Source organism: Bombus fervidus, chromosome 4 (genome assembly GCF_041682495.2).
Source record: "Bombus fervidus isolate BK054 chromosome 4, iyBomFerv1, whole genome shotgun sequence".
NCBI classification, from domain to species: domain Eukaryota; kingdom Metazoa; phylum Arthropoda; class Insecta; order Hymenoptera; family Apidae; genus Bombus; species Bombus fervidus.
Genome location: NC_091520.1, coordinates 15,979,258 through 15,992,965, shown reverse-complemented (window position 1 = coordinate 15,992,965; position 13,708 = coordinate 15,979,258). Strand labels below are relative to the sequence as shown.

The following is a 13,708-nucleotide window of genomic DNA, read 5'->3' as shown; positions in this document are numbered from 1 at the left end:
TCGCGAGAAACAAACAAGCTCGCCCAGAAAGATTCTACCATTCTCGTTTCTCCCTTTCTTTACGAGCGATCGTGTTAAAAAAGAAAAGAAGGAAACAACGCGAAACGATAGGGCGACGTAGCTGAAGAGCAAATAAACCGGCGATTTATAAAACCCCATTAGAGTGTCAGAAACTGGCTATGGCGGCGATTCTAACTTATTTCGCAAAGAACGAGAAATTCGCGTTTTATCCGAACCAAAGGTGTCTCTGTTAACCGAAACGCGAAACGGACAAATTCAAATTCCAAAAATGGCGTTTACGTCGTATTCCCGAGACTTTTATTGCGGCTGGCTCGGGGTTGGGGTCGGTTTTCGTTTCAGCCTGCCCGTGGAATTCGGATGAACTTGTTATTTTGCTTTCGTTTCCCAGGAAACCGTGCGAGGAATTTTTATTCCATAGTTTCCGACCGTGGCTCGGCCAAAAACAGGCAGACATTGTCCTCGCTCGATTGTTCGTCTTCTTTTTCTTCTTTCTCGCGTGCGAGAGACTCTTCGTCCGCTTGTTTCACTTTTTTATTCAGTTCGATAAACGTGACGGAGACACTGTTTGACGCGAACATCCAGATTCAATTTCTTCTCGGATGTTCAAGTACGAATGATACAACGACCTAACGCGAGTTAATAAGACATGCGACGATATCAGTATCGTATCGAGTATGCGAATTAATTTGACGTTAGGTTGAAATTTTACCGCTCTGCGACAATGTGAATCGGCGATGATTCGTTCCATTACCAAGTTTATATCGCGCGACGGATAAATAAAATTTAGCTTTGTTTCCAACAGACACGAAAACTTAACTCACGCGTCTGGTATTTAACAACAATATCGATTTCGTTGTAAAACGTATCACGATGGAACGCGATGACGTTAAAAAGCATGAAAAATTTGAGAAGCTAAAACGGGACAAAATATGTTTACACTTTAAAAATCTCGAAAACGAATATAAACGATTCTCTTTCTAGCTGCACGAGCTACAAATATTCGAAACCGTCGAGCGGCGGTGTACTCCTTTTTCGATAGGAAAAAATTCCGCGAGTCGAGGTTGTCGATAATACTCAAAAGTACCCGTCGATCGCCTCAAGCTGAAAATAATAATTCATATCCTTATCGATTTTCATCTCTCGAAACCGAGACGTCTGTGGCGAGTTAAAGCGTTTAATCGCCTGGATAAATGACTAGGCATTACTTTCTCCTGTTTAAGTTTACGACGTTCCGACCGTTGCAAATCTTCTACGAGCAGAGAAAAGGGGGAAAAGAAAAAAGAGAAAAGAAGCGAGAAAAGTTGTGATTGTAAAAAATAGCGATAAACTGAACGACCATGTTTGAACGAGGAATCCACGGAGTCGTTGTACGTTCGAATTAGTCGCGTCTGCGTAATCCTGTTATTTAGGCACACGTGATTAATTATGTATGCGCGAGGATGTGCGTGCACGAACGACCGACTGGATGCCTCTGAATCGTATTGTTCTGAAAATCGCATCGAGATGCTCCAGAATGCGGATTGTTGTCGTTTCGATGGATTTTTCAACAAAATTGAGCGATTTTCTGTTTAAAAAATTGTAATCGTGTATATACGCAGTAGTAGTCGTATAACGTTCGACGACAATACGAAGAATACAATTGGAATGAAAATTTCTGATCGAAAAAGTAACGAGAAGAGAGAAAAGTTGAGAGAATAAAAATTGTTCGTAAACTATAGGAAATACACGAACGGAATAGGAATTTTAATTCGAGACTAGGAATTGGGAGCTTGAAACAAAACGTAGTCCCAACAAAACCTACAGACACACACCCCCAATTGCCAAGGATTAAATTACCATCGCTTAATTGCTCGTTCACCACCTGGCGCGCGAGTCTTCCAGGCATCCTGCTTTAGGAAATTAATCGACCAACCGGACCACCTGCGTACAACATCATCGATACGTAGCCCTCTCGACGATTTTATTAACCTGATCCATATCAAACGATATATCGACGAAGTCTAAATTTGGTAGATGACAATACCGTTCGTCGTATTATAAAATGTTACCCTCGCGAGGGTCAGCTTTTTACAAACGCATCGAAAAAGGGCAAATTCGATGTATTAACGCGTACACTGAACAGGTATGCAACGAGGTATATAACTAGATAAACTATATAATAAACTATATAAAGGTATAATAATAATATATAGGTATATAACAAGATGTACAACAGAAGAAAATTGTTTAGATCGGTTGTGTAATAACGATCAATTATAAGTAGAAAGAAACGATTAATTAAAATACGTAAAATCATCGATCACAAAATGGAATAAAATTCTCCCGAAATTTAAGTTCGCCAAGCTAGTGAATTCTATATGACAAGAAGACGAACTAAGAGCTACCTGGAGGACGAAGCGAAGCATCTAGAAAGGACCAACGTTATTTCGTACTTTTTAAAGTAATAAGACCGTGTAAACACAATTTTTATCTTCTCAGCTATAAATATAAGTCTGTATACGTATGGTGATAAATGATAAAGAATTATAAAAAGATTATTTATTATATACTTTTAGAACTACTTGCTACAGACTGTGGGACATTGTTTATACTATCTGTATTTTTCGGTGAATGACGCTTTTCCCTCTCAGCTCTCAAGTATTTAACTCTTACAAGATACTCTACAATTTCCGTGAAAACTAATTTAACATCTACGTAACTTCTCCTGATAACGATCAAGTTTATCGTTGAACCATTTGTCTCCCGATTCCTGTACCCTAGCTCTAACAGATGCTACATTTGCTAATTTTATAATTACCAAAGACGCGATAAATTTTTAATAATCCTCGTCTTAACGTACTCGTTTATATTCCAATATCGATACCTTACGCGATATCTATGTTTATTCAAAAGCAAAACGAATGATTCGATATTTGCAGAAAAGCGAATTAGCCACTTTTCGATCAGCGATCTCTCGCTAGACCGTCTCTCGATTCCTTTCTCTTTTACCCTGTTTCGAGCGTTAACGTTGCAAGTGGCGAGTCAACGTTAGGGGAAGTGGCGTTGACGAACGGAACGCGAGGAATTCGCCAATGGGTTTTCCGTTGTGCCAAGAACTCGCTGTATTCTGCAGACAGAAATTTAAATAACGTACAGTAATATCCGTAACACGGCAGTGCAACTCGTTACCGCGGAGCTAGTCGATTTGGAATTTCGTTATCTGCGAGCCGAGTCTATAAATACGTTTATACTTATCTATGCGCGTTAGTTGCCGGCGGATAAACGAGGCTGCGGTTGTTTGTTAATTTTAATTGCTCGTACGCGATCTAAACATCGTTATGTATTAAGCAGAAACGTGATTACCAAACGGTTTCACTGTATACAGTACGTAGCTACGTAAACTTAAATTAAATATGAGTACGTTTATTGGGAAGGAAGTTCTGTCTTCGTTAAAAAAGAAAGGAGGAAGAAACACGAGACGAGAAAACTGAGAAAATCGACGTTTGCTTCCGTACGATCTCGTTCCTCGGAATGAAAATCGCGTAAATAAAGTTTGTCGACATAAAAGAAAAACTGTGTACGCGTACGATGACCAGCGCAACGTAACGCACTTTTATTCGTATCTCATCCGGCAGTGACGCGTATAAGCATCGCCTAAACTAAACAGCTAGCGATAATAAGCGTATAGAGTAACTTATTTAGTTTTATTATTTGCTTTTAAAACTTTTAGGAAAACATATTTTCCGACCGCGTAAATCAAGATCGCGCGTAAAACCTACGTGAATTGCGTCGTAATTTAAAAAAAGAAGCGTCGCGTAAATTCACGAACCAACGTATAAAATATTCGACGATAGACGACGAGTATCTTCGAAAGATGCGTAGGATTCGCGACACTTCGCGCGTGGTAATTGTGACACGATGAAAAAGTTCGAAGAGTCGAGCGGCGATCTTCGATCAGAGGTTTGGTTTTCGAACGAGCGTAACCTGCATCCGAGTCATAATTCAACAGCCACGATGATTCGTGACCAAGACGAAGTAGCAACGACACAAAGTTGCAGTCGAGTTACGCGTGACGAAATTTATGTTCCCGCGAAACAAACAAGTCGCCGTACGAAGCTCGTTTCTTCGCCTTTGCTTCGTAACGCTGCTATTCTTCACCGTTCTCGACTCCGTGTGAATTATGGTCTTGCGGTTTTGCGAGGTTACTCTAATGTTTGGCCTAATGTAAAAATTCCCTAAAAAGAACCACCATTAAGTGCGATATCTGTACGCGCAAGTTTTAAAGAAAATCTCGCTTGAAATTGGAATTTGCAACGGTAGTTGCGCGAATGATCGCACAGTTAAGCAGCGTAATAGTAGCATCGGTATTTGGAACGTGAAATCGGTCAATTTAATATCTCGTCGTCTTTTTATAATCTCCAAGCTTTTTTAAACATACAACGTTGCGTTATTCCGGTAGATGGGACGAGATGTTGGACATAACGCGGCAATCGTTAAGAATATAACGACGATCGTTGATACTTTAACCTGTTACACCTTCTGCGGGAAATCAGTCGGCTCGTACTCTGTCAATGGCCAAACACGTCGGATGTGACAGGCTGCTTGCCTAAAAATCCCTTCGTTTAATCGTCGTATTATCGTACATGTATTAAAGGCGAATTACGTCGTGTTTGCATTCCGTTGGTAAATGAAACGAACTAACACGATCGCCAGTTATCTTCTAGCGGCGTATACGAGATGCGTTACGAGCGGACGAACGATCCAGTCAAGAGATTTAAAAGCTACAGATATTTTAATGTCCTGCGATATCGACGACAGTGTAATTGAATTTAGAAATCAGCGTTTTCCTCGCACGTAAAGTTGAGTAAACGATGTCGTCGTATCATTAATATCTGTTATTACGTGTATGCTTCGAATTGCAAATTTATATCATTCAAACGACAAGTCGCATTTACGGTGAAATACAGGCTTGTTTCCAAGAATCGTTCGATTCTTGAAATACGTTCGTTAATACGAAAGAACAGGTCTTCTGGAGGGTAGAAAGTATTGAAACTCGAATATAATTAGCTTCTTTGAATAAACTTGATCATTTCTAAGTAACCAACAGTTTGAATTAAAGAATCTGTCGATCATCGATTAGCATTAAGAGAATCTCGCCCGATTTCGTGGCAGTAAAATTCTCGTCCGACCTGGAGCTACGTGCTCGCGTACAATGACCATCTCTGTCGAGCATCAGAGGTCCCCGATACGATCGCAAAAACCGCGATCATTGGTGCAAAACAGGCTGACAGTGTCGGGACGAGAAAGAACTGTTCGCCGATCGACACGTTCGCCATCACGAATGTTTTATAGTTAATTAATAGCACGGCGGTCGCGGCCGATGGAGACCAGGAATTTTTCAGCAATTATTCGTTTCGTCGGCAACCGTCACGCGCACGCAACGCCACCGCGTCGCGACGATCGGTCGCCATTATCAACACTGCCACCGATTGGCACAACCGATTCCAGTTTGTCCCCTTTCTCGGATTAGATCTAACGAAAGCGAAATAAATCAGCGGTTCCCCTCTCGACCAAGCAAACAATATTTTACAATGTGGAATGTAAAATCGAACGATTAACAAGTATCCATCGATAAGATTTAAATTACGGAATCGAACGAACGTTGTTAAAAGCGACAGAAATTCTTTCCCTCGACTATTCCGTGTTTCGCGGCTAAAATTAAAGTTTCGCGCGAGAAAATCTAACAGATGGGTCCGATCGTTCGCCTAATCGTCGGCTCTTACGGGTTTTTGAAAGCGGGAGGAAAGCACGTTTGCGAGCGGACACCGAGATCGTAATTCACTTTCACCGATCGTCGTGTGTCGAGCTTGTTTGCATCGAGCATGTAACGTTGTTTCTTCTTTACCTCGTGACGCCAAATTCCTTGACACGTTGCGTGGAGGATCGCGCCAGATCGCGTACCATGTTACGTACTACTATTCAAATAATAATGGTATAATAATGGTAATAGCAGTTTGTTCGACGATATAATCGTACGTATGCGAAACAGAATTCGAACGAAAAGTATAATGCTGTAGGTTAAGGTAACTAGCCTATTGTGCGTTGCGTGATTCTACCAGTTTGAATATTCTCGTTTCTCTGAATATTTATATTTTCACGTGAAATTAATATGTTACCGTATTGTGCTTCAGTTTGCCATACCTGTGTTTAGTACTCGTGTCCATTTTCTTGCCGATTTCTCGCTAATTAGTTTCCACGATTTTTTGGAAATCTCCTTAAGGCATCTATAATTCTTGAAAGCAAGATTCCGCTCAAGTAATATCTAGAAATTAATTTATTAAAAAAAATTCATTCGTACTTTAATAGCACCTGATCGTTTATTAAGAGAGTAATAAAACTAGTTCCTCTGTGTTGAATATTTAAACCGTTCAACTGTTGCGAAATATCCTGTCATTGTAAAATGTTAATATACTTTTTATTCGCGAACGAAATAAAAAAAAAAAAAACGAAGAAGAAGAAGGAAGACGAAACAAACTATTTTCAAGAAAGCCAATGCCACAAGATTGCGTGCTTAAGAAAGCGGTATTTCACTTTTTTTTTCTTTCTTTCTTTTTCTTTCACGCATCAATTCAAAATTTACAAGGTGCTAAGTGAGAGCACTCGTTTAAATACTCGAGCTACGAGACAAATGGTACACTCTCTAAAATCCAACTATTCCAGCGAATTTGAGAAATTAAACTCTACACCTTTCCCATTCGTTATTACTTTTCACCAATTTTTCTCTAGCCACGTTAATCAAAAGTTTAGTTACGCGTTAGAAAATACCGCCGTTTCTTTCCATTTCAGCTGACACACGCGCGCGCGCGCACACACGTCCTATTATAATCTACCTTGATCAAGAATCTAAAATATCCCGATCTCGATATAACCGTCTTTACCTGATATTAATATATTTTTTTTACGGCGTTTTAATTAAAAATATCGTTACGATGAAAGTATAAGAAACTTCAGCTGTTCGAAACAGCGAGAGTTTTCTATAAGAATTAATTAGAAAATCTGAAAAAAAAAACGCCTTTTTCTTCGGCACGCGTGTGATCACCAAGGTGTATTAAAATTGTTCTAATTAACATGTAAAAATCATTAATTATCAATACGGATACGCCTTTGGAGCAACTGGTTCCATTAATCGAATTGATCACTCGCGTAAAGAAGAACAAACTGGAAAGTAACCAGGTTAATTGTTTATTGCAACAATATCGGATATCTACTTTTTACCGATAATTATTATTACAAGCAAAGGATCATTAATCTCTAACCGATTATTCACGCGAACCGTGTTTAGAATCACTGCACGGATGAGGAGCAAATTTTGTAGGTTGAAACGTAAAATGTGTCAGGTTTTACCTACTTTGTCCATATTACAGAGATTATTATGCTTCCGATATTTCATACAGTCTTTCGTATTACGCGCATCCTGTACATCTTTCCGCACCTTCGAATTCCCCATAAACGCAAAAGAATCTGCAACCTAGTTGCGAGTTGAGCTTTGTGAAATCTCGCGTCATTAATTTTCTATTAATTTTTTCGCCCCGTAAAAAACTGCCCGGCGCATCAGCAGCTCCATAAATATTATTCGCACAATTTGCTTAAATGCAGTCGCGCGTAAAAAGCTTTGCCACCACTGCTACACACTATTCGTATTATAGAATAAATACGAGGCTCATCCTCGACCTAAGTTCTGATTGGCTATTAGAGAAGAGCAGAAATTTATCTCCATAACGTTTCACGTTCGTCCAGTTCTACGCACCTTAAACTACTTTGCCGCGTAGTTTTTACTATTATTCGGACACTTTGTCATAACGGGACATGGATTTTTGTGTCTCCGCTTCGTAGAACGGTGCCATTCGAGCGTCAGAGGTGGCACCCAGCGTCAACGTAATTCCTCAAATGGCAAACACAAAGCGTTGGATGAAAAGTGACCGTAAAATTTGTGGCAAACCAACGCGAAGAGTGGAAATTGTGTTACGCCGTCCGGAATTTCGGAAGTTACGCTCACGCTGGGTACCGCTTTGTGGCCTGTCCAACGAAACGAGAGAATAGACATAAACGAAACGCGATCGCGACTCTCTCGTCTGGTTGGACAGACTATAGGCGACATCGTTCTACGAAGCGGGGATAGAAAAACTGGCGACCTCTTGTCTCGTGTCCAGTCTCGACAAAGTTGAAAACTACGTAGCGAGCCAGCACAAGTTGCGGTAGAACGCAACCAACGTCGAAAGATTTGAAACTGAATTTCCGCGCTTTCGTCGATAGTGATATTGTGCGAATCGAAGGGTTAAAGAGAGATTCGCGGAACAAAGTGGAACGTTCGCATGGCGAGTCAGGACACGTTCTTCCTGAGTGGATCAGATTTCGATCCTTGTTGCGCTCCGGTTGGCCGTTTCGATCGACGCTCGTAGCTCAACGGGTGAAAGTGCTTAGCGACGCTGAATGCGAGCTTAATGCAAATCGAAGGGAGAATCTCGCTGACGTACCCTCATTTGCATAACGTATCGTCGCTTTTGAAGCGGGCCGGCGACTCGCGAGAAGGCCAGAGAAATCCGGACCGTAAAAGCAGCCGGTACTCCCAGTAAATAATTCGACCTGGCCGGTTAACGGGGATACTACGTTCTGTTCGTTGACGCGCCACATGCGATCGACGTATTCCCTCGACCTTTCGTTCGAGAAAACGACGAGGAAATTTTTTTACAGGAAGCAGACGCGCGTGTCTCGCGTGGAAATTTCTGTGGAACGCTGTTCGATCGAAGGCAGTCTCGTAATATGTCTCATAGTCGAGCGTTGATACTTTGCTCAAAGTCTTTTTCAACGCATCTTATCTTTCCCTCTAAGTGCATCGGTTCATCGAATTTGTCGTCGCGTCTTTTTATTCGATCTGTCGTTACACGGTTTTCTTTAAATCGTCGCTACGTCATTTTTCACGCGACTCCCATTCGATATTCCGATGCAACGCGAAAATATCAACGGTCCATGGACGAACGCGAAATCCTGCAAAGATAGAAGAAGGGAGGGAGTCCATGTTTGGCGGACGACTTCTTATATAAAGTGACTAAGGTCCTTTGTTTCTTGCATCTTTCCACTTTCCACTTTCGCAAGCATGCGTAGCTGCAAACGTTTGATATTACGATGGACTAACGGTTAGATCGTGGTCGCTTTACGATGTTAGGGTTAATGCGAAAATATTGGATGGACAGTTGGACAGGTATGTGTGTTAAGGAAATTATGTTCATTCCCGATCGTTTCTGACAGTTTTATCATTTGCTTTATTGCGAACCATCGTACAAGCAGCGTCCTGACCTGCTAATATTATTACTCGAAATCTAAGGTAATCATATTCAGTAAGTAGCATAATAGATAGCGCTTCGTTTAATGGTCAATACGTTCCTTCTATCTTTTTTTTTTTTTTTTTCTTTCTTTTAGATTCTAAGACACGAAAACATGGTGATTAACTGTATAATTTTATTTTCAAATCTGACATACATACAGTTCTCATTCTCTTGTTATTTCTCCGTTATCCTGTTTATCTACTCTCTAATTTTCGAGTCTGTCGTTCTGGTTTTTGGCTCGTATTTCTACAAACGAGAAAAAATTCCCGAAGAGTAATTAAAAAACGAGCAAGATAACTTTGTGCGTAGAATTCCAGGGATGTTTCTTTTACCTTAGGCAGACTTTGTTCTAACGAAGATAAAAATCGTACAGCCAACCAGGTGAAGGATAATCGTTGTCGGGAATTTCAGGTTTCCACGTCGTAAAAACTTCGCGCGTCATAAAGATTAATGAAATTGCAATGAAATTATTATAAAATTCTTTCCTCTCGTTGGGTTCGTTCGACGTTCGCGACGATACTCGACGCGACGAAATACTTCGAAGGATGAAGAATTCCCCCTCCCTCGGAGCGCCTATCCATTTAGAAACGAGGAGCAGAGAAATCGAAAAAGAGAGATTCTAACGTTTTCTTGCGATGAGTCGAAGCATTTATCCGGTATTCGAGTGTCGCGGCGAGAAACGGACACGAAACGCCGGTAAAAAGCGTAAAAATCCAATCAGCCGCTCGTTACCGATATTTTTCTAACCGTCGAGCCGGGAATTCTCGTGAAACGAGGAGAAATGAAGTAACGTCGTTGCTCTGCTGAATCGTCGGTAAATCAATCACGGCAAGATCCACGATTTAGCGTCGCGAGAATCGTGTCACACGGTCTCCTTCTAACCTTCCATTTTCCACCTGATATACATTCAGAACCAGGAATCTAAGGATTTTTAACGGTTGACTCGGTCGATCGTGAAACTTATCAAATACCCGACGATCGAACAGTAACACAGAGAGACGGGTAACTAATAATTTTCCGTCTCGAGTAACGAATTTAATTTAAAGAGGAGCCAGCAAGATCGAACGAATGGAGGAACGTAACGATTTCGTGTAATTTCGTTGCAACGAGTTTCTCTTAAATCGACTGTGTCTTTTCTACGTACAAAGACAGATAAGAAACTATATTTCAGATATACATAGACGTGTAACAGAGATGTAACGGAGGTGTATTGTGCAAAGCAACGTTTCACTATCGCGTCCAAGAGATTTTACCGTGGATGGAAACAATCGTTGCAACTATTACGTTATCATGGATCTGTTTCGGGTGAAAAGGGACGGGGGAAAAAAAGGCGATGACCAACTGCCTCGCGCGGCCCCCGAAGAACAAAGGTGTACGGTTGCGTTCGCTTAAGGAGGCGGGGATCTAATTTCACGCTGTCGTTGCATAATCCTGGATGCGAATATAACACCCGACGCGTATTTATCTTCCACGGTCGGATCCATCGATCTTATTCGAACGGCCGTATCGAGGGTAATTTCATTTCGGTTATCCCGGTGAATGAAAATGAACGGGAGAATACGAATAAAGGAGGAATAAGCGTGTCGTATAATATACAAGCACGCAATTCTTTTTTTTTTTTCCTTTTTACACAATTCGCTTGGAAGTTGTTTAAGAACGGAAACAAGATTTTGGGAGGTAACGTTGCATTTACGGAACGCGAGTCGAAGATTCGCCGCTGTGTTAAAATTATACGTACGCGTAGGTGTCGATACGTATTAACGATCGAAGGTTGCACAAAAAGATGAGTTACTATACCCGCAGAATTTGCTAGAAACATAGCGCTTACCCGCATGACGGATGCAAAAAGATGTTTCGAACGCGTTTCTATAAAATTGATATCGTTTCGTCAGCGAGCAGAACGCGCTCGATCAGTGCGTCGTGCATTTGCCGCACGATCGTTTCGAAACGATCCAATCACGAACGATTGAGCGAACCGTTCGAAAAGAATGATCGATATGTCTTTTCGACGCGTATAGGGACGGCTGCGTCATCCGACGGATTTCATTCTCGATGACGTTTCTCCAGACCGCGTCGCTGAAATTACTGTCACTCGAAAATCTCGAGGATCTAGAACCAGCTACGATGTACGTAGATTATCGTGTACATTTTATTTTATTCGTCGATTTTACGATTTATGCGTTGTGCATACTTGTTATTACTGTCGTTCGATCGTCGTACATAGTCGAATAAATTATCAATGTTTTTTTCTTAATCGATTAATAGACGATTTGGAATGGTTGTTCGTAAATATTTGAATAGGTTTTTAATAATATATTTGTTCGTCTTCTGAACGTAAAGAAATAAACGGGAAGTAAGATATTTTTGAATGTTAGCGCACGTAGTGTTATATTTACACTCGTTTGGAACATATTGTGTACGTTCACGCGCTATATTTCAAGTTACGAGCACGTTAATTACCAACTCTGCCAAAACATGGCAGGTGCTCCATCGGCTTGGAGTTTCAATCGTTGGCTGTCACGTGTATGGCGTGATAGGTGTACCTCTTTGTTTATTTTTCTGCCTTTTTCGTTTCGTCTTCCTCGCGATGGTAAATTGGCCAAGTTTGGTTAACCTTTGCGAATAATCTTTGGATTATCCGCGACTCTTTGATAGCAAATAGGCAAAGAGAGCTCGTTAAAAATCCTCTGTTATTTACGATAATCGCCTTTCGTTTAAATTAATTTTTACTACTCGTGATTTTCGATTGAGAACGTCAACTTTGTAAATGTATTGTAAAAAATTAAACAAACAATCGCATAGGAAGTACGGTCGATTCGTTGATTTCTTCGACTCTTCGATCTTCGAACTCTGTGAACCGAGTTAAACTCGCTTCACCGAGTTCTCGCTTCACATACGTAAATTCGTATTAATATAACGTGATAAAATATACCCGGACTGTTCGAGACAATGAATCTAAATATCAAACACGAAAAAATACGACGCGTCTACCGTCATAGTAACATCGACGAATATGTAATTAATCCAGGTAGATAAAGGAACGAATCCCGTACTTTGATCACGTACGCTACACGTAAAAATATCCAAGAAATCAACTCTGTTCGACTAACTTGAAATTTTCTTCTCATTTTACGCGCTGTTTCTAAACATTAATTGTATTTTAGTACGATATCCTACGCGCTAAACTTCACACACGCATTCATACAAAAATTCCAACGAAATATTAAACGTCCTTCGATATAAGAAGATTTTCTAACTGATAGGAATTTATTCCTGCTTCTACTGCTATTACACACGAAGAAACCTTGAAAAGATCTTATTTCCACTTCTATGATCATCACGCACTAAGAAACCTTGAACTTCTGTTCGTTAACATCCTGTAAAACATAAAACCTTCGACTAATCCGCACATCGTCCAACAACAAACTCGCTTCAGCATTATTTTCTGACTACCAATGCACGATGTAATTACGCCTACACCTTGAATCGAACGTCTCCTTAAACCTCCAAACCGATGTTTCATGCGATATACCTATTTACTCGTCTTACGGTAGATTTCCTGCTTCGACAGTGGAAACTTGAACGAACATACGATCTCTAAATCAGAATATTAAATAGAACGCGATCGAAATATGGCATTTTCTTAAATCGTAAGATCTTATCAGAATCAATTTTTCAAATAAACTTTCTAACGGAATAAACGCCATCACACAGGACGAAACTGCACAGAACCATGATGCATAAAATGTCCACAAATTGATCACCGATGATACTTCTGTCGTATCTCGCGTCAGATTCTCCTATCGAAATTTTCTTCGAACGAGACACAATCCTCCTGGAAAAAAGCAGAAGCAAAGCTTCCTAAATCTCAAAGTCCATCTCTCGTCGATCTATCAGGCAATTTCCAGCAAGCTTTGTACACTTGACGAACTTCTCGAATAGCTTGGAAAACCAAAGGTACTGCTCGTAAAACAAACTGCCGCAAACCGTGAACTCGATCTCTCGGCGATGTATAGCTTTCGTCGATCGACTAGCAGCGACCTGCATACACGTTTGTTCACAAATTCTCGTCAAATTAGAGATAGCTGAGAAACCGCGGCATTTTTCACAGAACCAAACCACAGAAAGGCCATCGACGTCTATATCTCGACGAACCAACCACCGCTTACTACGTCGTTGCTCTCCTAATTCACACCACACATTCTACGAATGCTTCGCCGCAAAGATATTGCTGCAAAGCGCGAAAGTTGCGGCAGGAAACGTCGGATCGACGGAATTTTCCCACTTGGAAATTGGCACTTTCCTATGTGCGCGCGCCGCTTTCG

At 40.8% G+C, this 13,708-nt stretch overlaps 1 protein-coding gene and 1 long non-coding RNA gene across 4 annotated transcripts in view; one reads left to right on the top strand and one right to left on the bottom strand.

The window, feature by feature from the left end:
• The window catches only part of LOC139986523 (uncharacterized), a 107,532-nt gene that overhangs the window by 53,946 nt on the left and 39,878 nt on the right, over positions 1-13,708 (top strand). The window lies entirely within an intron of this gene.
• Positions 1-13,708, bottom strand: part of LOC139986507 (uncharacterized) — a 131,566-nt gene that overhangs the window by 115,793 nt on the left and 2,065 nt on the right. The window lies entirely within an intron of this gene.